General features: G+C 41.7%; 1 long non-coding RNA gene across 3 annotated transcripts in view; it reads left to right on the top strand.

Annotated features, from left to right (window-relative positions):
• LOC148224534 (uncharacterized) overlaps positions 1-25,524 on the top strand; it is a 29,699-nt gene extending 4,175 nt beyond the window's left edge. For 2 of the 3 annotated variants that reach the window (XR_015802759.1, XR_015802757.1), the window contains 4 exons: positions 113-3,585; positions 6,367-6,500; positions 21,089-21,329; positions 24,452-25,524. This is a non-coding gene — a long non-coding RNA (uncharacterized LOC148224534). The remainder of the gene's footprint in view (positions 1-112; positions 3,586-6,366; positions 6,501-21,088; positions 21,330-24,451) is intronic. The other variant, XR_015802758.1, reaches the window with a different exon arrangement.
• Positions 25,525-25,958: the final 434 nt, after the last annotated feature.

Raw genomic sequence — 25,958 nt, 5'->3', positions numbered from 1 at the left:
TTCAGTGGTGAATTTGGTCCCACAATTATTGCAGTTGCCTTGGCATCTCAAAACAACTCTACAGATTCATCACATACCTAAAGGTTTCAACTTGTCTTCCTCTTTTCTGCAGAGAACTGCTGTAAGGCTGGTGGATGAAGCCAGGGAAAGCCACAGGACCAAGCAGCAGGGTCCTGTGGCTAACTGTAAATGGAAAAGGAAACTAAGAAAGCCTACATTTAAATCTATGCTGGGCTGCACAGGGTTCTTGTCCTATGGAAATTGTTCCTGTTCAGCATTGCTTGGCTAAACCCACAGCAGGGTCCACACATTGACAGAAAGAGATGGATTTGCATTACCAGAGAAGGTGGGACAGCAGTTGTAATTCCAACAGCTTTTCAAGCGTATTTAAGTCACCTGAATTATGAGCCCATGTGGTAAAAGGCAGTTTGGCCTGGGCAGTGTTAGGATGAGTGGATTCAGTGAGTTTTCTCAGTAACCTATTATCATTATGGACCGCCTGGAGCGCTGGGACACCAACCCTGGCTGCTGCACATCCAAAGGAAGAACTTTCCAAACTGATTCCCCTCTGCCTAGCAAACTGTTGAGCTGAAGCACGAAGGTATGAAGAGAATTCAGTAGAGATGGACAAATCCCATGAGGCCCCAAAAATGTCTTTATCTGAGGAAGCTGAGATTTTCCCCATGTCCTGCTGGCGCCCAGCCACCTGTGGTGAGCCAAGACAGGTGGTCTGCTGGGCTGGGAGACACACTGAGACAGTCTGGTCAGCCTGGCATGAGGGGTTCAGTGAATGGGACTCTTCTCCTTGCACATGAACCAGTCCAGTGCAGTACAATGGGGTACTGTGCTGCTGAAGAAGTTGTTCTTCGGGTGAGACATTACACTCATAAAACTCAGTGGAGGTCCTGACCACTTTGTGGGCATTAGTGATCCCATGACTTCTAGCAATGACTTTGGTGTCCTGGCCATGCTCCAACTTGGAACGCTTTGTCTCGTTGGACTCCCTATACAGCTCCTATTCAGAAATGTTGTCTTCACAGTCTACATTTAGATGAGCTCATGTTAAGCTGCCGTTTCAAAGTTGATGCCAAAATGGAAAAAGAATTGCAAAAACAATTAGCGATGATTACTGATAATTACCTACACATGGTTGGTGTACCAGACTCAGAGAAATACCTCAGAATGAAAAATGTCATGTAAATATAGGGTGTTACTAAGTCTCTGGCTGGGGTTTTCAAAGACTCAGAACTGTACGCAAGGAGTTACATATATTTTTTATCAGAACAAGAAGTGCTGTCTTGGTGCTTAAGATCTTTAATTCAGATTGTGTGCTGGGTAAATTACCAGTAATGCTTGAAAAGATATGAGATCCTTAGAGAAAAGTCCATCCACAAATTCAAAAGTGGGACTTGAAGCAGCTTCCTTTGACAAATGGAGCTTTGAATGACATTAATCACTGTAAGAGGAGGTGCCCACCAAACTTCCCCTCACCATTTAGAAGAGCAGGCCAGACACTGACAAAACCAGGCCACTAAGTCTGCTAGAGGCAATTTCAATACAACGCATCAAGATAACATTTGCTTTAAGCTTTTCGTTTTCACAGTCTTACTCAGTGAGACTGGCTTATGAAGTCTCCCATTTAAAGCCTGATTTGTGATTTATAGCGATTTATAACAACACTAAAACCTCCCACAAAAGACAAATTAATACTCAGATGCTTTTTCAGCACCTCCTTTGAGAAAAGGAGTTTTGAGCCAGTGCCAAGGAGTGGGAGGCAAGTACTTCTACTGAAACACAAATGGGTGGCAAACTCTGGAATAACATTTTGGCATGAAATACATGTTAAATTTTTGGAGTCTTTTCTCTTTAAAATGTCTCAGCATTTCAATTTAACAAATTAAACTTTCCCTAATAAAATGAGTTGGTCAAGGAGAAAAGAAGGAATTCAAGTTAAGTCTACTTAAATGTTTTTTGCACATTTGTGTTTAAAGCCTGCTGCCTGGTCTGCCTCTCAGTTCATGGCAGCCCCAAAATACTGAGTACTTGTTTTGGCTCTAGGCTTACTATTATATTGCCATTAAAATTCCAACTAAATCCTCCAGGTTTGTAATTAGAACTATGGAGAGACCCAGGAGTTAAACACAAAGGATGCTGAACTTCAGCAGAGGAAATTACAGCACAATTTGATGCGAGACGTGTTGGATGAAATTGAACGGAACAAATCAGTGAAGCAGATAGGGAAGGAGAGCATATCCAAAGATCAATTAATGCATGTCTGAGTGTTACGAGCACTGCTAAGCAGCAGTGCATTAAGGCTAAGCTGGGACTCTTAAAAAATGCAAAAGAAAGTGCAAAAAATCTTAGGAAGGACAAAGCAAGGCTGATGGATTCATTCTGTAGACGAGGAGTTAAAAAACAGTAGGATTATTTCATGACCAGTTAGAGGGGAAAGGTAATAAAATGTCATGCTTCAAGGTATAAGCTGGTAACCACAGGAGTCTGTAAGTAACTTTTTCCTTCTCTGGAACATTGCAAAATTGGTTGACAGGGTCTTTACGATTGCTCTTTATCTCCCTCTCCTTTAGTCTTCTGGCTTTGATTGAAACATTGGGTGTGTGCCAGTCTCAGACCTAAACAAAGGCTTTAGCTGAAATGGTCAACTACAGTGAATTTTATTTTCTGTCAAAAGGAGTGAAAATCAAAACACAATAAGAGATGAACCTGAACAAAATAAGATTCCAGTTCAGTCTTCCTTATTCCTGAGGGTTATATAATGCCTTTGGTGGGAATTCTGCCCCAGCATGGACTGTAGGATTGACTTTTTACTGATGACAGATGAGATTTGCTGTATGTGTTACCAGCCTGCCAGGTGTTGTTGGCAGCAATGACGGCCAGGGTAAGTATCTAATTTTTTTTCTTAAAATTACGACATCAAATTGCTCAGAAAAAACAGCCAGAAAAAAATCACCCCAAGACACCCAGAAACCTTAAGAAACCAAACACTTTCCACAGATCCCTAGCCAGTATTTGCCATTCATAAACATCAAATCTAATAATTAAATGGCATTCATTCAGGAAAAAAAACAACCTACTAGTCATGAGTTGATAAAGAAAACACCAGATTTCCCACTATCTTGGCCAGGAGACCTCAGAATGGATCCAAAGATCTCCAGAGGACAAATGTCTCCACAGAATGCTACTTGCCCTTTTTCTTTACTCCTCCCCATCTTGGCTTATTGTTGTTATCACACATTTTGCTGCTTTCACTCTACCTGTAAGCCAGGCACAAAAGGCAGCATGATCCATATGGCTCCATCTGAGTTAACTGCCTATACTAACCATCAATGGACAATAAAACAGATCTTTCTAGATCGTGGTTGATTTAAAGTAAATAGAAAGGTTCAGGGAATGGGCATAAGCCTTGCCATGTGACTTTTCAGACTGATAAATTGTTAGTGTATAACACAGAATTACTTCTGTCCAGGCCATCTAGCATCATGCCAAGGAGCATTCAGGTCTGGTTCTTGGTGGGGATCAAGGATGTGTCCCAACAGACTGTATGGATGTGTCCACCCTGCTCTGGAGGTGAGTTGAACTGTGTCATTGTGCCATCTTCCACTGGACTTGAGTCCTGCCCTGTTTTATTTATTCATACAGCAGCTGTGGAGACTTCACTCAATAATTTTAGATCTTCTTCTGCATTTTTTTCATCACAGAACATGGACAATAACATCTTGGTAATGCTCGTGAAGTTAATATCAGCTACAAGCTAAAGCATTCCTGTGAACACACATCTTATCACAAGTGATAATGAAGCTTGCTCATTTTGTTTTAAATTTTATCAAAAAATGATGGAATGGAATGGAATGGAATGGAATGGAATGGAATGGAATGGAATGGAATGGAATGGAATGGAATAGAATAGAATAGAATAGAATAGAATAGAATAGAATAGAATAGAATAGAATAGAATAGAATAGAATAGAATAGAATAGAATAGAATACTCACTTAGAAGGGCTCTACAGCAATCCTCTAATCCAACTGCCTGACAGAGGCATGTTCTTACTAGATCCCCAGACTGCAGATTTATCCAAGAAAAGGTCAGCTAAAGTAAGATAAAGTGGATAATGAAACAAAGCCACTCGTGATAGTGTCATATTTTTGATCATCTCCAAGCAAGATCAGTAGAAATAATGTTGTTGGCATGCTGTATAGTTCATTCAGCTTGATGCAGAGCTGATTAAAGGATCTACAACTGGTCCTAAATCAGGTCTGTGTCATTATGAATCTAGTCCTATTTTAACAAGAGGAAAGTGGTGCCAATGGCAAATAAACCATTCAAAGCTCTTCCCTTGATACTCACAAAGGAGAAGGATAAATATGGAACCATGGAATAAGGGGACTTGCCATAAGAGAAAACAAAATCTGAAGACCCCTCACCTGAAAATCCAGGACCAAGTGACATTTATTTCCAAATTCAATCAGAAATGGCATGAAGGACCATTTTAATGATATTCACAGGCTATTTTAATGATGTTCAAATTCCTTGGTAAAACCATTTAAGGTGCTTAACTGGTGGTAGGAAGAAAGAACCATACTTCACACTTCAGGTGGTAGCACAGATGGTCTAGGAAACCTCAGCTAATCCACTTATCCCAGGAGATTTTACCATCACTGCTTTACACTCATCAGTAGCATAAAATTGGTGTGCATTGAAAGCAGAGTTCAGCTTCACATTTAAGAAGGGACTTGGGAAAGATTAGCAAATTCTACACTTGTGAACATGGTTTCAGGAGCTGGTAAAATAACTGGAAGACAGCCATACACATGGCAGGGAAATAACCACAATACCATCATTGATGAAAGGATGGCTTGATAAGAGGAAGCTGCAGACATCATCATCATTAATTAAACACTGAAACTGGAAAGAGGAGGGTTTTGTGGTTAAAATATTGGACTCAAACTCAAGAGATCTGGGTTGCACTGCTGGCAGAATAAACGTGGACAAGTGCTTTAACATCTTCTTTTACTAGGTCTCCATCTGTAAAATGGGAGCAAACCATGCTCCTTTCCTTTGCTGATTTAGAGAGGGATTTTTGCCCCTGGATTAGCCTGCAGCAGGCAGCAATACACAATCCTCAGCATAGATGAAGGCTCCAGGTGCTAAAGCCATTCAAACCAATAATAAGAAATTACAGTACTGCTGATAGAAAGCTTTGCTTCCTTGAAAATTAGTTTTCAATTCATTTCTCCTAAGGAAGAAATTCTATATTTTTACAGGCCAGAAGCCTTTTTTTTTTTCCCCCCTATTTTAGTGCTCACAATGTGGGAGGTGAAAATAGAGTTCATAATGAGAACTTGATTCTGCGGGCTCCCAATGGGAGCATGCAAGTTGCAGGGTAAGTGTCCTGCCTTATAACAACTTTTCCTGCTACCACAGCTGTAACTAAACTGGTAGAACAGAAATAAGAACATACAAAATAGGTAACAAGGCTATGGCTTTTTTTTTTTAAGGCCTCTGCTGAATGGATGAGAGAATAACATGTTTGCATGAATTGCATCTCATACAATACATGTGTCAAATGAAGATGAGACACTGTGGATTTCATGCATGGATTTCATGGAAAAGCTTTATTCCACATATTTTCTGGAACATCTTAATCAAAGATTATTTTTCCCCTAGTGCCCTCCCTTCAGGGCAATTTCATCTCTTTCTCAAACACCTCAAGCATTGAGAGATTAATTTTTGCCATCCCAGGAAGCATGTTTCCCCTTCCTTTACAAACCTCCTCTCTTTTCCACATTTTCACACCTGGCCACTAAAGCAGAGCTTTGGTTGTTTGTGACCTTGATTCATTTTATTGACCCCAAATATCTGGAGATAGTTCCTCAGCTGTAGAACCACATCTGTGTAATGCCTCCCTCTACTGGATTTATGGAGATGGCTAAGGCAGCTAATAAATGGTTGTGGGTCACTGATGGATTTGGGAGAAGATGCATTTCTGTGTACATTCAGAACTGATAGCTTTCTTTGCCTTGATTTTACAAGGATTAAAAGAATGTCGTGTATGCAGCTTGGCTAAACAAGAGCTGAGGGAGATGTGATAACTATCTACAGAAATCTGTGAGCATTCTGGAGTTTGCAGTTTACCAGAGTTTAAGTGATTAAATTAGGAAGGGCTGAACTTTGCAGAGTCTAAGGCAAGGGAAAAAAACATTTTTTTGAGCGAGTGGGGGATTTGGGAGAGTGGTTCACAGCACTGGCCTCACTTTGAAAACTCTTCTTTTTCCACTTGTAATTTAAACCTTTGCTGGTTCCTTCCCCACTTTGAACTCAATTAGAGGAACATGTGTTTTTGCTGCAGACAAATCCGTGATGTACAGTGAGGAGGGAAGAAAGACCCATTTAAAATCTGTGCAGTCTCTTCACTGTGATATCGACTGTCCTGTTTGCCACAAGTGGTAAAAACTCTGGCATAAGACATGGATCACTGCAGCTGTGAGTCAGAACTGATGGCATGCTTCTGGTCCACCTGTATGCAACAGCATGAATCTGATTCCTACTGAAACTCCATGCCATACCATGATATTAACACTTCCTAATCTTTCCACTTCCCCTCTCCCAATGTTTTATTTTTAATCATACAATTATGACAACTCCATTTCACTTTTTAAAAATTCCTCTTTATTTAGACCATCTGTCAATGTATCAGCAAAGCTTTGAACACCCTGAACAGTCAGTGGGACTGAGTTCCTCAAACCATGCATGTGCCAGGGAGGATTTTCCAGCCAGGTTTGGCCAGCATCTCTAGGGCATGCCTGAAGGGAACTGGGAATGCCATCAAAATCAGAGCAGGATATCTACTGAGTACAATGGAGGCATTCTTGTACATGATGACTCTTCATAGCAGAATTGTCCTTCTCAAATGCAGAGGTGTTATTTAGTCCTGGTTTAATCACTAGATAATGTTGAACTTAGCAACAGCTATATCAACAGAGAGATCACAGGGAAATTACACTTTGTGTGGAGCCAAATTATCCAGGATGCATCTGGTTGCATTAGTAATCTAAAGTGAGATCATAGCGAAAAAGAAATGTGGGGAAGAAGAAGGAATATCATTTAGTGAGAGAGCTTAATAAAACTTACACTTAATCAAGAAAATACCTCTGTATGTGATGATGCCCACAAAATACAAAATGACTCCCATGTGAAAGGCCTTTGTTAAAATCCTTTAAAAAAACTTTTCAGGAGTTTGAGCAGATAGGATTGCAACAAACAGAAAAACAAACTGGCGAGGGCTGCTGGTTACTGTGTTGGATTGGTAAAACAGAGCATTGGCTCCCGGCAGCCACAATTCCCCCATGTCTTACAACTTGCAGAGAGCAAAGGGCTGCAGAAGTCAAAACCGTGGCAGGTCTGGGATCTTGCTCTTGTTTTTCTCATTTGTGGGTGTGAACCATGTGCCCAAACAAAACAAACTCAACACTTCAGAAAGTCTGGCCAGTCCAGCCTGTGTAATTTTTCAGGTCACTTTGAGACACTGGTTGATCATTTATCATAACACATAAATAGTTTGAACTACAAGGAAGAAAAAAACCTTAAATGAGTAAATGAAGTATTATAAAATATTCCCAAACCATCTACTAAGATGTCTTCCTTTGATTGCAGTCTGGCAATTTCAGGGAAGAGCCAGGGAGCCTGTGGGGGTATCCTTTTCCCTGCCTTACATAACTTCCTTGCTTCAATCCCTTCAAAACACGTTCACACCCTCATTGGATCTATCCTTCGTGCTGCAGGAGGAAGTGTCTCTGAAGGACTACTGTCTTTGAAATACCTTTAGGGCCCATCTTCCCTTTTATAAACTAAGAGGATCTAGGAAGTTAAAATAATGTTAACAAAAGCAGCCTTGTTTACAGGGGCCTGCTTTGCCAAGAGAAGTCATTGCTATCTGTGTCCCACTGTCAGAAAGATGCTGTGATTTGAGCACCATCCAGTGAGATCCGCTGGGGTGGAGCTGGAGCAGACAGTGAGGTGAGGATGTGGATGAGAAGCAAAAAGAGAACACACTGAGAGTTTATTTCTGTGTTTATGAGAGGCAACTTCCTTAGATCAAATTTATAAAATGCTTGCTTTGTCTAAATTTGTGAGCAAAAGTTATCCTAATAAAAATCACAGCTGAAGAAATCATCTTCAACTTCTACAGGAAGGTCTTTGGCTTTCTCTCTGACGTAACCTCCTCATCTTACCAAAGCAGCTGCAGATGACAGCAACATCCAGGCTTCCACTGACACTGTTTCCCAGGCTGCCTCTTTGCTTTGACCTTATTCCCAGCCCTGGTATATCAAAATACCCTACTCTGCAGAGCTGAAGGCCTCCTAAAATCTCAGAAAATGCTGCCTGCCCTTACCTCGGTCATGCAAAAATAGCGTTAATTCCAGTTTCTTCACAAATTAAGAGTAAAACACACATTCAGGGTGTCAAAAGTTATTACCCACTGTCCTTTTTCCCTGTACACTTCCCATAATGTACATTCATGGTAGACACCCTATTTTGGACCATGACTTGTCAGGGGAAAGAACTGCATTTTTAGTGATTTCGATGAAGTACATGCTACATAGTAGCAACAGAAATCTTTTATCATGGGCCTGGCTCTCAATGACAAATTCCTTCACTGACACCTGAAACCAGATGTGCTCTGCGCATCTGAACCGTTCATATCTCCATTTCAGCTGCCTTTTACATGAACCAACTGAGAATACAGATGGTTCAGATGAACTGAGATATTAAAACAGGCTTCAGGAAGCCTAGATAGAGCAGAGACATGTGCTTCCATGGACGTTGCATACTGATTATTGGCATCATGGTTCCATGTAAAGAACTCTAGAATAAGACAGCTAGGCACAGAGACAAGACTGGTTTTAGCACTGAGAACTGAGGCAAGAACTTGCAAATTGTGTTTAAATTGTTAAATGTTAATGAATAACCCTGTGACTCCCATAATTAAAAAAATTCATTCTGTCTGAAAAGAAAGGTAGATGGAAAATGTCTTTTTGCATTATAAACCTTCTTCAAAAGCATGTAAATGTGATAACAAGACAGATATTGATGTGCTTTTGGGGTGTGTGTATTTGTTTTTGTCTAACTCCCTGCCATCTAGAGCTGAGCAAACAGTGGAGTTGGTACAGTGCATTGCAGGGTTTTTCCTTGTGCAAATAACAATCATTTACTGGCAATGTCTGATGCATTATCTCATGTTTGCTGAAGTGGGCGAAACCAAGAGGAAACTAAGATGAATTGCTGGGAGAGCTCAGTGCTCCCTCATGACGCCAGGTACTGGCATCCTGGCTGTATCCAGATAACTCTGCTGCTTTCTCTGGAAGTGTCCAAGCCCAGGTTGGATAGGGGCCTGAGCAACCTGCTCTAGTGGAAGCTGTCCCTGCCCATGGCAGAGGGTTGGAACAAGATGGTCTTTAAGGTCCCTTTCAACTCAAACCATTCTATGACTCTCCTACACAAAGGGCATCAACTTCATGGCTCTGATTTAGGAACTTAAATTCTCATTGGGCAATGCACAAGGCAGAGTTTGCCTCAGTTTACATTCCCAGGATCATGTTCATTCTGTAATAAATGCAACAATAAAGGTTTCTTTATCATCAATACAATTTAAACATTCAAAAGAGGCCACAAGGATGGTGAAGACTCTGGAGGGGAAGCTGGATGAGGAGCAGCTGAGGTCAGCTGGTGTGTTCTCAGCCTGGAGAAGAGAACACTGGTGGGACACCTCACTGGGATCTTCAGCATCCTCAGACGGGGCAGTGGAGGGACAGGCACCGATCCCTTCGCTCTGATGACTTGAGGAAATGCCTGGTGCTGAGTCAGGAGAGGTTTAGGTTGGGTATTAGGAGGAGGTTCTTCACCTTGAGGGTGGCTGGGCACTGGAACAGGCTCCCCAGGGAAGTGGTCATAGCTCCAACCCTGAAAGAGTTCAAGAGATGTTTGGACTATTCTCTCAGGTACATGGTGTGACTCTTGAGGTGTCCTGTGTGGGACAAGGAGTTGGACTCAATGATCTTGATGGATCCCTTCCAACTCAGCATACTCTGTGATTCTGTTAATTTAACAGCTAGATAGGGATCACTGTGCTGGCACAATGGCAGGGATGCAGATACATTGACCTTAAAGGTATCACCTTTCCATAAAAACTATTAAAAATTGAATTTGGATAGTACCTTCCCATTGACTCTGGGACTTCAGGAACCCACTCTGCAATCCCTTTTTTGATTGCAGACATCCTTTAGTCTGCGTTTGCTCTGCTTGGCAGTGATTGGTAATGTGATTATAATGTATATTTACACACACACCCTCTCAGCACTAACTGCCTGGCCACACTAGAAAACAATGATGAAATAATAAAAGCAGTCAATCCCCTTCCTTCTTGAAGTTCAATGTTGTGTGGTGAGTGAAAGACTCTTAAAAATTGTTTTATTAAGGGAGTAAATGGGAACCAGGGGGTGTCTAAATGTCAGTCACTTCACACAAACAAACAAACAAAACCCAAACAAACCAAAAACCTAGTTATTGCCTTATTTTCTTTTTTTCTCCTTTAGAAAAAAATCCCTGTTAAGAACAGTCTTCCTCCTAGGAAAACAGATAAATGAATCTTCTCTTATCACTGCTCAGGCAATAACTTTTTGGTAATCAAGAACTAAGATGTCAGATGGAGGTCGGGAAAGATGAAGATATAATGAGGAGAGGAGAGGAGAGGAGAGGAGAGGAGAGGAGAGGAGAGGAGAGGAGAGGAGAGGAGAGGAGAGGAGAGGAGAGGAGAGGAGAGGAGAGGAGAGGAGAGGAGAGGAGAGGAGAGGAGAGGAGAGGAGAGGAGAGGAGAGGAGAGGAGAGGAGAGGAGAGGAGAGGAGAGGAGAGGAGAGGAGAGGAGAGGAGAGGAGAGGAGAGGAGAGGAGAGGAGAGGAGAGGAGAGGAGAGGATTAAATGAAGCAGGCAGATGCTATGTGGGCGTGGATGTGTATTTCTGGGATATATGGGGCTCACAAAGTCTTTGGTCCATGGTTTGCAGAACTTTATCTTTTCCTTTGGTGATGTCATTTGTATTAGTGAGGAAACGAACACCCAGAACTTTTCCAATATTACTGCTCCTTGGCTCAGCAGGCAGAAGCTCAAATCCATGTCAGGGCAGTTTCGAAGTAAGACCTGGAGTGGAAAGGTCATCAAAGACAGAGAGGTGCTAGACTGACTCAGGCTCGGGAAACAGAGCTTTTGTACCATGGGGTTAATTCTGGGCCCAGCAGTAGTGGAAGCCACTGTTTGTCTTTTGTGATTATGCAAGGACAGGTCGCTGGTAAGGGTGACATCCAGTGAGCTCTGTTCAGTCTCTCAGTATGCCACAGGTACCTCCACAGCAGAGCCAGATTATAGGCAGGCAGCTCTGCAAAAGTGAGGAAATGATCACTGGGCTTTGAAACATCACCCAAATGGTCTTGACTCATCATTTCCTCAGTTTTCAGCAGGAATTAGTACTTAAATCTTCCTCACGAAATGTTTCACTACCCCTAAAATATGCCCAGTGTGTTTCTGGGCTAGAGCCAGGCCATCTAAATTAAGGGATATAAATTAGCATAGTAGCTCTAGGTCAGCTTTAGAAGGCAGTGAGGTCTTGGTGGCCTCCTAGGTGCTGACTGCAGGCCATGTCTGGTTCATTTAGACTCATCTGCCACCTAAGCTGCACATGCCAAGCGAGGCAGGAAGAGCCTGGACCTCCTTTTCTTTGGAATAACATCACTCCACCTTCTAAAGGCACAATTATCTACAAGATGAAGTCCTGGAGGGGTGGAGAGAGAACAAGCACACGAGCTGAAATCACTGTTTAGGACTGAGTTGGCTGAGCTCATTTTTCATCATCTCCTAAGATGCCTGGTATGTCCCTGAATCAGCACCCTCAGGGCTCTTTGGCATGGATGGGGCCCTTGGTGCTTGGTGACACTGCAGGGCTCTCTGTGGCTCTTTGCACGACCCAGCTGCTGAGTTCTGGCTGCGGTGGGGACGAGGATTACGGATTTAATACACCCTCATGTTTATCCCCGTGTAAATCAGAAGCAACTCCACTGATTTCTTTGGCATCCAGCCCACCCAGCTCCTAATGGAGCCATTCATAAGAATCCCACTAAGTTTCCATGGGGGAGTGTGGATATGGCCCTTGCCTTGGGAGGTCGCAGTCAGCCCAGTGGGGTTATCCTGTGAACGGGAGGGAAGAATCAGCCCTCAGGCTTTTCCTTTCTAATTCTGAGCATGCTGCCAGGCTTAACTGTGTTAATAATTAACCCACAAGCCTGGAATTCCCTTCTCCTTCTAGTCTGTGTGGCAGCCACCACTAAGAAAAAAAAAAAGCAGCAAAAATGTAGGAGACCTGAGCTGGCTGCCCAGGAGTACACCTCACAATCTGTGGGATCTAAACAAAGGGGGAGGCTAATTTCCTGTAGAAAACTGCAGGAAATCTTCTCCTCAGCACAAATCTTTTGTTGCAGGTGAGAAAAATGGGAAGTTTGCAAAACAACTGCATATTTGGATTTTATACCCTGCACACAAATTAACCTCTTTGAATAGGGTCACTCCGTTATTATTATTATTTTTAGATACGTAGTTAAAGTTATGGTTAGCTTTATCCCCTCCTGTGTTATTGTTGTTATACCACATATTAATGTAGTGCTTCTGTAGCTGGGAGAACTATGGTTGAATTACAGTAACACGCTACAAGCAGGAGGAAAGAGCTGTGGTTTGGCTGGTCCACTACTAGATATACACCAGCACATCTGGACAGGAGATCATGTGACAAGTAGGAAAGCCAGAAACATATCCTGGATACTATAAAAAATGGGTTCTGTTAAATTAAAAAGGCTTTAAATATTGGCTCAGCTGGTTTCTGTATAGCGTTTTTAGTAGTTTTGGAATGTGTTGCAAGATTTGTGATCATCAAGAATTTGATTAAATATTACAAATCCATTGTGCTGCTAGTTTGTTCTCATGGGCTCCATGTTTCTTGCCAGTTCTCCTGTACTTTTGTAACACAAGCCATGACTTCTGATTCTGGATGAGAACTTTGTGTCCTCAGAACAACTTCTGTGCAAAAAAAAGAAAAAGAGAAGAAATCAAACACACAGAGCACCACCAAAAAAGTCACTGCTTTTGCATAACATTTTGGATACTTACAAGGCTACAGTAGGTTTTCAACTCCTGCAGGATGCTAGACATGACTGCCTCTGGTTAAAAGCCAGCCTGTTGACTCATAGAAATTTTAATCCTCAGCCAGACCAGTTGCTAAATTTCACTCATGTCGATTCATGACCTGCTATGAAGTGCTGTTCTGCAAACACAGCTTTGTGGCTGAATGTGCCATCCTACCTTCTTCCTAAATGACCTGAAAATCCTGGATAGTCTTCGGTTTCAGGTCTGGACAAAGGTCATGTTCTTCTTCCTTTCTTACGCATAGAAGCAACAGTCTCACTGGAACAGATTGTGGCTCTCCAAGGAGAAATGTTCCAGCAATATTAATAAATTATTGCTATGGCATCACAAAGAAAAACGCCATATAATCATGTAAATAAAGGGCTGGAAGGGATCACAGAACCATGAATCACAGAATGGTTTGGATTGGAAGGGATCTTTAAAGGTCATTTACCCCAATACCCCTGCCACAAGGGGGTCACCTTCCACTAGACCAGGTTGCTCTGACCCCTTCCTAACCTGACCTTTAATATTTCCAGGGATGGGGCATCCACCAACTCCAACACCGTGCCAATGTTTCCTGAATCTCTTTGAAAAAAAATTCTTCCTTATACCTAATCTAAATCAACTTTCCTTCAGGGTAAAATCATTACCCTTTGTCCCGTCACAACAGGCCCTGGTACAAAGTTTGTCCCCAGCTTTCTAAAAAGCCCACTTTAAGTACTGCAAGGTCACAAAAAGTCTCCCTGCTCCAGGCTGATCAACCCTAGCTCTCTCAACCTGTCCTCTCAGGAGATCTTAAGGTGTCATTGTGTCCAAGCTTATGTTCTGATATTATCTCTTAACCTCTGCAAGGCAAAAACAGGAAGAGCAGGAGGCTGCTTGGCTAAAGCATGAGCCCTTGGAATCTCAAGCACAAGAAGTGGGAGTAGACACAGGGGGCAGATTACCAGGATGAGTGTATGGGAAGAGCAGAAATGTGTGAGGGAATAAACTCAGAGAAGCCAAAACACAAAATAGGATTAAAGTTTCAATAAACATACAGTGTATGAAGAAATCATTCTACAGATTCATCAGCAGTAAGAAGAGAAGCAAGGAGAGCTGGCCTATTTCCAGCAGAGGAAGAACTATTGTCAGATGAAGCTGACACAAGGATGCATTTAACACCTTTTTCAATAAGTTTCCATTTAAAGGCCTGAAATGATCAACATCATGAACAATGAATAGTTCCATGATTTATTTGCTCTCAGATTGGTTGAGACTGATGAACTCTGGTCTAGGGTGCTGAGAGTGCAGCTCCACATCCCTTGAGTTTGGTTGGGGAATGCACTTTTATAGAAGATCTCCTAATTGTGTCTGTTTAATGTGCTCTGGTTTTCTTTCCAGACAGGCTTAGACTTCAGAATAAAACTAAACAGGAAGACACACTTTGGGAGTGTTAATTGGTAGCTGCTAACAGGCATGAAGTCTCTGGGACCAAACTAGAGCCAGTCTGAGGAAAAAAACAAACAAGCAGAGTGTGGTCACTGAGAGTAAAGGTTTCTTACGACTGATCCACTGCTTTTGCAGCACAATGCTTGCACAAACAGACAGCCTGGAAGAACAGGGCAAAGCAGACTTACAAGTGTTAGCAATTATCTTTGACAAGCCTTTGGCGGAAAGGTGAAAAACTGGAACTGGAAACAGTGTCCATTATAAAAAGAGGCAGGAAAAGAAGCCAAGGAACCATAGGCCAGTAAGTTTATATTTTAGCCCCAGAAAAACTCTGGAATGAACGAGTGAACAAATTATTACACCTGGAAAATACTAAGGACAGGAGTAGCAGCCAGTAAGAATTTGCCAAGAATAAACCAATCTAGTATTCTTTCAAAAGAGGAAAACAGGTCTTTATGTTTGGGGAAAGTTGAAGGGTTTCACAAGTGATGCTTTTTCACTCACCGTTCTCATAAGCAAACTAAAGACACAGTTCAGGTGGAATTAGCTTAGGTGAAAAACTGACCAAATTATTATATACATTGAGTAGGTAGGAATCTGCCAAAATCAGATGATATAACTTGTCAAGAAGTTTTCACAGAGGTCAGTCCATGAAGCAGAGAGTAGATATATTAAATTTGCAGAGGGCACGAGGCTGGAAGAGACCACATAAACTTCTTGAACTAATTATCATTCAGCACTACCATGGCATTGTCCTTCTAGTCCTCTACTGTGAATGACCACCCCAGGAAATACTGGGGGACCAATTTTCTATTTTATCCCACTACGCTTATTTAGCACAGTGTAGAGAATCAAGGAGCCTTGTTTTTCTCCAGCCTCAGGATGGTGCATACAGAAGACCTCAGATCCCACAGGTGACTGCCAAGAGAGTAATGATTTAATCATCCTGAAATCTCAACTCCATCCACACGAGCACTTATGTCACTCAGTCAATAAACTTACATGGTTGGTATTTTTTCTGATTCAGCCCTGCTCTCACTTAATCATTGACAGAACTCCTGAGGGCTGTGAACGTCCAAGGTGCCAGCTGAACAAAACAAGGACTGGTGATGCTCTGCTTTATTTCTAGATGGTCTTGTTTGAAAAGCAATGAGTAGGGCAGGGAAGGACACGTTGCACAGCACATCCATCAAGAGATTGCTACACGCCATGTCTGAGATATTATGCTTACATGCTCCTTTGGAGAACCATCTCACACAGTGTGTACGTTATGGTTTCTTTTAGGGGAGCTTATGGGAATCATTGAGCTCCATGTATTAGTCACAAAATGATTAATAAGGACCCAAAGGTTCACATGCACATACTTCCATGTTAATGAAGCCCTCATGCTTTATGCATGAAGCAGAACACAAAGCTCCGGAAATAGTTCTCTTCAACGTTCTTTCCAATGTTCCCATTTTTTATGCTATAATAGACATTGATTTATTTGAAATCAGCATAAAATATGTACCAGCTCAATAAACCCCAAAGAGGTTCTCAGACTTTCTTGAGTGTCCTCATCAGGCAATAAATCACAGAAGCAATAAAGTAAGTTAAATAGCTTAACCAATCATGAAGTGCAGAGCCATCAAATGACTCATTTAAATACTTGTAGGACATTAACCAAGTAAGAGATACTGGAGCCTTTAAACACATATTTCTTTCTCACACTTTCACAAAAAGTATGGAGATAGGGCAGTGGAATTCTGGGCCATACATAAAAAAATTAAAACAAAAAAATCTTTTTCTTATCTTTGTAAATGAGAACTGCTATAGATTCTATTTACTTAGCATACATCTAGTTAAATTATTTTGTGGTGAACTACAGTATGTGAAAGCTTAAAAATCTTTGCTATATTTATCTTTGCCATATCCTTTAGAAAAAAGGAAGTAACCTTGTCACCTTCTTAAAATAGGGGAATTTCAGAGAGACAGAAAGGACAGAAAGCATTAGATATATAAATGAGCCACCACTGGCATTTTTTTGAGTCTCCAAAACAAAATCTAGATTCTTGAGTGTCTTACTGTAAATCTAATGTTAGAAAGATATATATTCCCTTCAGAAATGTAGATTCTCACTGTCACAGGAAGCCAGGATGGGAGGCAGTTTGCAGGTTAAGACACCCAAATCTGGTCAGCTTAATCAGTGTAAAGATCTCGCTAACTGCCAGCTAGAACTTCATGAACTACACCTGGAGCTTAGAAAGCAGCTTGCAGGTATTCATCTTCATTTACATGTCATATTCTGAACCTTTACCACACCCTGGCAGACATCTTACCTTCTAGAATCTTCTAGAACACCTAAAAGTCTTTGGGCAATGAACTGCATTCATGTGGCAGCCTAAAACTTGACTCTCACCAGCTGAGTGATTCCCTCCCTCTGGCTTTATGGAGACCTTTGAAGTTTGAGTCAGGTCAGTGTGGGAGAAGGAAGTAAGGCTGAAATTCTGCCTCACAGTGTGGCTGTTTAGGGTCTATTTCAGTTTTAGTTACATTTTACATAGCCTCTAATGAGAATCCAAAGCTGACCCACCTCCTTTTGATGCAGGAAAGGTCTCTAAGATATTCAGACAGAATTTCCCACTCTTGCCCTCCCTCAGGTTTATTACTATTCTCATTAGACATATACTTAAGAAATAATATATAACACAAATATTTCTCATGTTTATGTTATATGAGTGTGTATTACAGGAAAATAAAACTATATCTATTCCTGTCTATACATGGGGCAGAACTGGCAGTAGGTGTTTCAAATGCATGTGCTAACAACTAGACAAGATCATCTCCCACCTACTTTCCTGCTCCTGGATTCCTGAATTTGCTCTGCCTGGTGAGCCAGTTAGCTCAGTGAAGATGAGAGAAAATGATTTTAACATGGGCACTGATGATCAGAGAGTTCAGGGTTCTGCACAGGCTTGAGACATGAGCCAACACGATGGTGCAGAGCACTCAGGGAGGAGGATGGGTCAGCAGATATGTAGCACTCATCAGGAAGAAAAAATAAAGGTCTGGGTTGAAAGCCAAGGAGAGGATTCAAATGTGGGGCTTTCCATATGAACCCTGAATGCACCAACCCAGGCATAATTATATTTAAGGAGATCCTCCCTTGAAATTTCTGTGATAGAGTAATGGCAAAGCTCATGATAAGCAGGTGAATAGGGGCAGTTTTCATAGTGTGCCCACTCATTGTCCCACAGACTGTTCAGCAAAGGGTTTTTTTGAGGCTAGAAGATACAGTCTATTCACTAGTACACCTATTATTAATCCTGGATTTTTGAATCTCACCTTAAGCTTATTCACGCTTCTGGCTTCTGTACAAGTCTGCAACAATGAGTTCCTCTGCATAATGACATTTTTTATTTTAAAAATACTTATTTTTGATCTAAACCTGCAGACTGATGCTGGTGTTCTCCACTTCCTATCTTCTACAAAATGGAAAGCAAATGTTTCTGTTAACTTTATCCATAACCTTCTATTTCTACAAGCCTCTGCCAGCTGTCCCTTTTTCAACTTCCCTTTTTGCAGATACCATATCGTACATACATCTGATCATCACTGAGCACTGTTCTCTTCACCATTTCTGATCCCATGCTGTGTGCAGATCTGCACAATTTTCAAGAAATGAGCTCAAGAGAGATGCGTATAATTAAAATGTGATTTTTCTGATTTATAGTTTAGTCTTTGCTAACTAATTGTCTATCTCTATTTACATTTTAGACTGCTGACCTATGCTCGTGTTTTCAAAGAGTGACTCCAGGAGCTTTATCCTGAATTGACAATAGCCTGTTTAGAGCCTCTTATTGTTTATGAACACTAAGAACTGCTTTATTTTTCACCAGATGCATGTGTGAAAATAATATATTCAGATATAAAACTTAACCCTCTTTCTTAAAAACTAATTTATTTTCTTGTTGCAGAATCAAGGTGCTTGGTTGGAAGCATACCTGAGCAGAGGTGTCCACTTGTCCATTTTGTATCCTATGAGCATTGGTAGGAGTTCTGTGTTGGCAATAAGAGATCTGTGACACCAACCTGGAACTAACCTGTGTTAGAAAGCTGCATAATGAGTACAAAGTGTGCTCATCTGACTCGAGGATATGCTGGCACATGGGATGGGAGGGGTAGTAATGTGTGAGAGAATGGAGACATGTTGGGGTAGAGTCAGGGATCACAAAATATCTCGAGTTGGAACAGTCCCATATGGATTAATTGCAGGAATAGCAGCAGCATATCTTGAGCACAAATTCAAGTTTGATTAAAAATGCTCAGGAAGAAAGATGAAGGGAGGAAATGTGGTGAATCTCTGGTCTCTTCTTTATCTTGTACTCATCCCTGTTGCCTTGTGAAACTGTGCTTCTTGTGTTTCTTTCCCCACAAACAAACCCCCTGCCCTTTCAGAGCCTCCCACAGGCAGCTGCATTGTTACTCCCTGCCAACCCTCACCATAAACGACCCTCATCTAAATCCCTCACCTTCCCTTCCCCTTTAAACTTGAAGAGGTGTTTTACTATAGGATCTGATCAAAATTAAGTACACCCATGCTTCGTTTGTGTGGGGTTGGTTGCCACATCCACTCCAATCCTCTTGCCCATCAACACTTTTCCACAGACCCTCTGGCCTCAGTCAGTTCCTTCCCAGCCTGCTGCTGATTCAGAACTGCTGCTGCACTTCTTGCTGGGCTTGAATTCATGTCCTCTATCCCAAACTCTCAATGTCCCTTTCTCCTCATCCCAGGCCCTAAGGCACCATGACTGATGAAGCCATATCTCTTGCCCTGGCTCTCTCCATAGAAATAAATCCCTCTTCTGCTCATTGTGATGGCTTGGAAAGCTTGGGCATGACTGCTTTTATGAATAATCCTTCTGGAAAAGATAGAGGTGGGGGGGGGGGGGGAAGGAAAGTGCCTGAAATTAAGTCTACAGGAGCATCAGGATCAATCCCTTGGTTCCCTTTGCATCATCTGATGAGACCAATGATGAAGTCTCACAGTTCAACACAAAAAAATCTTGGGCCTGAGACTCTGCTCATGACTACTCCCCAAATCACAGTAGACCTTAGGCCAAACTCCCTGGGCTGTAGGTGGGCTGACCTAAACTTAGGAGTAGGTACCTACTAAAGGTCTTGACTGTTGGACTAAATAATCATTGTAGACCCCTTCCAACTGAATTATTCTATTCTATTCTATTCTATTCTATTCTATTCTATTCTATTCTATTCTATTCTATTCTATTCTATTCCATTCCATTCCATTCCATTCCATTCCATTCCATTCTAAATGTTCCATTGAAAGCTTGATTCAAATCAGTCATCACTTCACCCTCAATTCTTGTCATGTTAGCAAACTTTAACAGGCAAGGCAATATTACTAATTCTTAGCTTGGGGAACATTTTCTTGGCACTTGGCATTCTCCTGTCCTTCCAAATGTCTCTGAAATTTTGGCTGAAGAATTATTTTCTTCCAGACATGGTTTTCTCTTTGAGTGTGTGAGCATCCATGCTTGTGTGTGTAGGAAACAAGATGAGTTGTTGTGGTTTGATTTCTTAGCCAGATCACCAGCTCCATTTGCACAATCACTGTACATGTTTCCACAAGATTATACAATACAGTGGCCATTCCAACTCGGCTGCAATATTTGGCATGTTGATGGTTGACTCCTCCTTTTCCCCAAACATCCCAGAGCCTGGCTTCACTCCACTGAAGCCAGTGGAATCACAAGAAAATAAAAAACAGTGTTGTGGAGCAGAAGAATCAAGCCCATCTGATGATATTTCTTTAACAATCCACTCACTTGGTAGAGTTCAGGTTCTGGCAAGTGACAACTCGTAGGTGGCTCATTACTACCACAACATGACAAGTCAATACCCACTTCTCAGTAGCAGCAATGGGACTTGGCATGTACCTGTGGAATTTTTTTATTTGCTTTATCTAGTTTTGTGTGATAACAAGCTCAGAAGAGGAAAAAAAAAACTAAACAAACCTAGTTAACCTAAATATTATGTTAGAGATAAAATACAGCTTTACATGCACTCTAAATGTAAAAGCCAAAGCCTGTTCAAACCACCATGTTGCAGAGTAGATTTACCACCTACTGAAACCTCTGGGCATGAAAAAGAGCACAGAAGAACCCATTCCAAGCTGGGGGAGTGTTGGGCTCCTGCCTCGTCTCCACACAGCCCTCATCTGATGATGAGGAAGAAAATGAGTGTAATAGTACAGAAGGGGTTTAGCTGAGCAAACAAGCAGCACTTTAGCATGGCTTTGTTGTGTTTACCCGTGCCAGGGCAATTTTCAAAAGCACTTCAAAACAGTAGGATGAGCCTCGGGTCAATGCAGCTGATTTCTGATAGATAACTTTTATGTCTCTCCCCTTTCCAGGGGCGGAGCTGCAGAGGGAGCCAGTGACAAGGAGCCAAAGTCTGCAAGGTTTTTCCAAGAGCATGTAACAAATGTAGGAAAACATGAAGGAGAAGACTATAAATCTGGATCCAAAAGGATGCACTGTCCACGGCAGCAGCTCTGAACCTTCAACAAGACATTTTTCGAGCAAGGTTTTGGAATTTTGGTGGGCTCTGACCTGCAGTTTTCACTTCCAAAATAACTTGACTTTTCTAAAGTGGTAATTTCATTTTCATGATAATGCTAAACTCAAGCCACATGTGCTTTAATTTAAAGCAGGACTCAGGCAGTGGACCCTGCCAAGAAACAGTAGAGAAACATGCTTATTCTACTAGTTTGCTTGAGGCATTCAGCATTTTTGAATGCCTAGGCAGAAATATAGTTTTTAAACAAGCCAATCCCAGAGAGAGAGAGAGAGAGAGAGAAAGAGAGAGGAAGAGTGAGAGCAGAAGAGGGAGGGAGGAAGGGATAGGAGATTGCAGTACATGTTTGAATTAAACTTTCATTGCATTGGCTAGTTAAATAAGAACTGATGAGCTGGCAACAGAGGAAATATTATTACCTTCACTGGCTTTTTTTTTTTTTTTTTTGACAGCAAAGGTGTTGTCCAAGCCCTTTCTCTTTTTCAGTCAAAAACTGGCTTGTTAAACTTCATCATGGCACTGGCTATTAGATTGCTTTAAATACACTTTTGGTGGTTGCACAGCTCTTTCTACTAGTTAAATCCTAGGGAGAGATATGTTTACAGCCCTTCTGGTGACATTTTTGGATTATTTTAAAGTCTCCTGTGAGGTTCAGGAAAGCAACCTTGTCTTTTATTTAGTAAGAGGAAAAGAAAGAAAGAAAAAAGAAAAAAAGAGACAAGAATGAGTGGACAGGGAGGGTGAGAATTTCCACACTCCCCTCCTCCTCCAGAAAGCCAGATGACTGAGCTCTTGGATTTGGGGGCACTATGTGTGGGTTAGAAGCCAGCTTCTTCCCCTCATTAAAGTGCCTCCTGACTCTTTTATTTGTCAGTAGAAAAAAAATTCCCCAGATCTCCAACTGCATCACCAAGGCAAGAAAGTGTTAATTTCCTGGTAGAGAAAATTATACAGACCTGGGTGGATAAAGTCAAAGGTTGTCAGGTCAGATCGTGAATGTTAGTGACTTCTGCTGGATCCTTTTCTTTGTCAGGCTGCCCTAATTTTAGGTGTTCACAAAAAAGATGTAGGTGCTTGACATGAGGCACCAATGGTTGCAAAAAACCACCAATCCTCCCCCCAAACAAATTGATTGACTACTGGAAAAACGTTTCATTTTTCACACTTACACTAGAGATGCTCTTGACTTGTGCCTCTTGGAGATTTTCTTCATCAAAATGTGCACAGTTAATAATTGCAGGAGTTGGGAATGGCAATGAGCACTGCTGTGCTACTGCCCCAGCTGTCTGTGTCTACCCCATAGTGGTTTGGAACTGTGCAGACAACACAGAGCACACCATACAGGGATGGCAATTGGACACCTGTGCTAGCAGATATTGCCCATACATGCTCATTTTAAGCAGTTTCATTCTGGTGGCCTTGACCTGACCCTTCCCTTCTGTGACACAAGTAGGGCTTTAATCCTTCAGTCAGGGTTTCCTCCTCTGCTTCCCCCAGCCCTGTCCCCACATGTCCTCAGTGGTTAAATCCTGAGCTTTCTGATCCATGTTACAGTCCCTGTAGGTGTCCCTAAACTGGCACCCAGCTATTTCCAGCCAAGGAATCTCCCCAGCAGGCCAGCTTCACAGTGTAGCATCAATTTTCTGTTCCCATAGAGTCCAACCACGTCTGAAGTGGAAGTGGGGTCATGACAGATGTAGCTGGGTTCAGGTAAAAGCCCTGACAGACTCCAGGTGCCTGCTGTAATTATTAAAATAAACCCCACCCTCACAGGTAAAACCCCAGTGATCCACACTTGTCTATTCAGGACAAGTTTTTTAAATCCCTTGAAATAATAACCAATGTTCTCAAACAAAGTGCAGTTTTGATCTTAAAGAAAATAAAAGGTGTCCTAACAAAGAATTTCTAATTTTGAAAGGCTGAAAGTTGCTTTTCAAACAATTCTTCCCTGGCCCTGGAACGGGTAGCCCTAAGACTCCTTGTTTTATGGTGAAATATCCTCAGTAAGAAGTATTTAGAAAAGGAACCACAATGCCTCAAGACAGACATGATTCAATGATTTCCCAAAACAGGGATTTTAAATAAATATTGCATTACATCTTTCTGGTTTTGTTTTGTTTTTATAAGCCATCAGTAACATACATGTAGCAGCTTCCAGGAAGGATGTGCAGGTAGTGAATTATCCATAAGAAATGACCAGGGGCTGAAAGCTCAAAGCTTCCCTCTTTCCTTGAATTACCTGGCTGGCAGGCTATAACAAACATACATGCCACCCACACACCGTTTTAAAAGAGCATTATTAAGGTTGCAAATCAATTCTTAACTCAAAAATGAACCTTAAATCATTTTTCTTGTGTGTATGAATTATATAATTCTTTAATTAAATGAACAGCTTGTATGTTTTCCACCACCTCATTCAGAGTGGATGGTGCTCTCCTAATTCAATATTTTGTTCTCTGCTTATTATCTGAGGTGTGACCCCAGGCCTTATTTACAGTAAAAATCTCATTCTGAAGACAGAATTATTAATTTCCTTGTGGCTTCTCCTGTGGGGCTCATCACCACAGGATCCAAGGGACTCACAAACATTTACTCATCTCTTCCCAAAACAGAGGAGGGGATGCAGTTGTCCTTGCTGGCCTGTCAAAGAAGAAAAGCATAGGGGGGTAGAAATTGGGATTTAGGGGGACACAGTATGAGACATATGCCCTGATCTTGGCTGCAGCTGGGAATGACAGCTACTGCTGCAAGTCAGAATCCATGATCTTATCAGATACCTGGAAGATGAGAAATGCAAAGTTAATGACTTGTAAGAAGAGTTTGGCTTCAGTGACCAAAGATGGGTTAAACAAACACCAGGATAAAAGTGAATCCAACTCAACCGATTTAACCAAGAGACCATCCATACTTGTCTTGCAGCCTTTGTTTTCTAGTCTTCTTTCCCCCTTTTGGTGCTTTGAAAGCACTGAGAGCAGGACTGAAAATGTCTCTTTCATTCAGGATGTCAGGTCCCAGAGCAGACCTTCCTTGCACTGAGTGAGGCAGAGGGCAGTGAGAAATGCAGGGACGAGCCAATAAAACTGCATGAACACCACTTAGAACCAAGAAACCAAACTGAAGTTGCACAAACCTATTAAAATTCAGTGATTCCTAATCTTTGCATCATCCTGCAGTTAACATTTATTGCTTTATTTCCTAGGTTTTTAAGAATCCAGTCTGAAAAAATTGACTTGGCCAAAGGAATTATGATCCTGGCACCCACAAGGGCCATCAGCAAGGCTGGAGCCTCTCTAGCACCCTCTTGGACTTCTTCACTTGAGATAACAGAAGAATTGGGCAGATGAAGACTTTGGGGAGGTTGCTTAATGTCTTTAAAACTGTGTGAATTGTGGTTTTTCAAAAGCCTGAAACTTTGCCAATTCTGGGCAGATTCTCACAGGGAATGCAAAAGACTCATCTCAACCATAGCAGGCAGCCAGCTGTAAAAGTTGAGATTCCCATTAGAAATCAAAGGCAATTGTGTCCAGAATTTAATGCCAGAAAATAATTTAGTCTTCTTGCAAATGGCTATTTCACCCTAAATTTCTCCAAAAGAGGAAAAAAAAATAAAATATAACAACCAAAATGGAAATTTTTTGGTCTCAACACAGAATCTTGGGCAAGACACAAATAATTGGAAATTAGAGTGCTTTAATAGTATTTGTTATGCAATTCCAAAAGTTGTTGTGACAGAGAATGTTTATAAGTTTTTCTTTCATCTGGAACGAGTACATAACCTGAGAGATTATATATCACATATTTTACCTGTGGATGATATATCACATATTTTGCCTGTGCTTTGTTTACTTGAAGCAATGCAGATGAATCAGAAAATGTGATCCACTTATCAGGTGGTTCAGTATCTCTGCTTGACTTTGTAGTGCTTTGACTTCTCTGGTTAAAATGTTGAGAGGAGTATGTATATGCAAGAAAAACCTCAGATTGTTACTATATCTATTCCCACTCCCACTCCTGGATAAGACCTCCAGTCAGCCAATTTCTTTATGGTTTTCTAGTAATTGGTTTAATTTTCAGAGGTGTGAAAAGATTACAATTCCCTCACATTTGACTAGCACGACTAGAGAATTATTCATCTTTGCTGCTCAAATAGGAGCTGAGTTGCTGAACTGGAAACTCTGTGACTGAAAATGCTCAACCTTGTTTTTGAGATGTTCAAGGCATTATCTCGTCTACACTGTGCACAAGCCAATAAAAAATTTAGGTACTGTTTGATGCCTGGCCAGGTAGCTCTATGGTAGGTCAGGGGCTCATTTGTTGTGGGTTGTTGCCACTTCTAAAGAGCAAATGTCACCTGCTGTAGGACACGGAGCGAGGATCAGTCCTCGCACGCCCAGGTGTGGCACCTCCCTTATCCCGCCAGCCCCTGCCAAAATCACCATAAAAATGAGACCTGCCCTGCTCCCAGCAGACAGAGCAGGGAGCAGAGGAGTGCCAGGAGGTTTCTGCAGGTGGAAAAGGTTAACATCTCCCTGTGGGGTCCTGTTGCTTGTTTCTGAACACGCTGCTCAATCCCAGGCCAGGCTGGGGTGCCTCTGCTGGGTTTCCCTGCAGCCAGAGGGGTGGCTTTCCCAAACCTGTGTGCAGTGCTTCCATGGAAGTCACCTGGGAATGGCATTGGAGTGAGTGGCTGGAGAGCTCCAGGTTGA

The sequence above is a fragment of the Sturnus vulgaris genome, chromosome 3 (genome assembly GCF_052056855.1).
Source record: "Sturnus vulgaris isolate bStuVul1 chromosome 3, bStuVul1.hap1, whole genome shotgun sequence".
Classification (NCBI taxonomy): Eukaryota; Metazoa; Chordata; class Aves; order Passeriformes; family Sturnidae; genus Sturnus; species Sturnus vulgaris.
The sequence above is the reverse complement of the archived record's forward strand: the minus strand, read 5'-3'. Positions and strand labels throughout refer to the sequence as shown.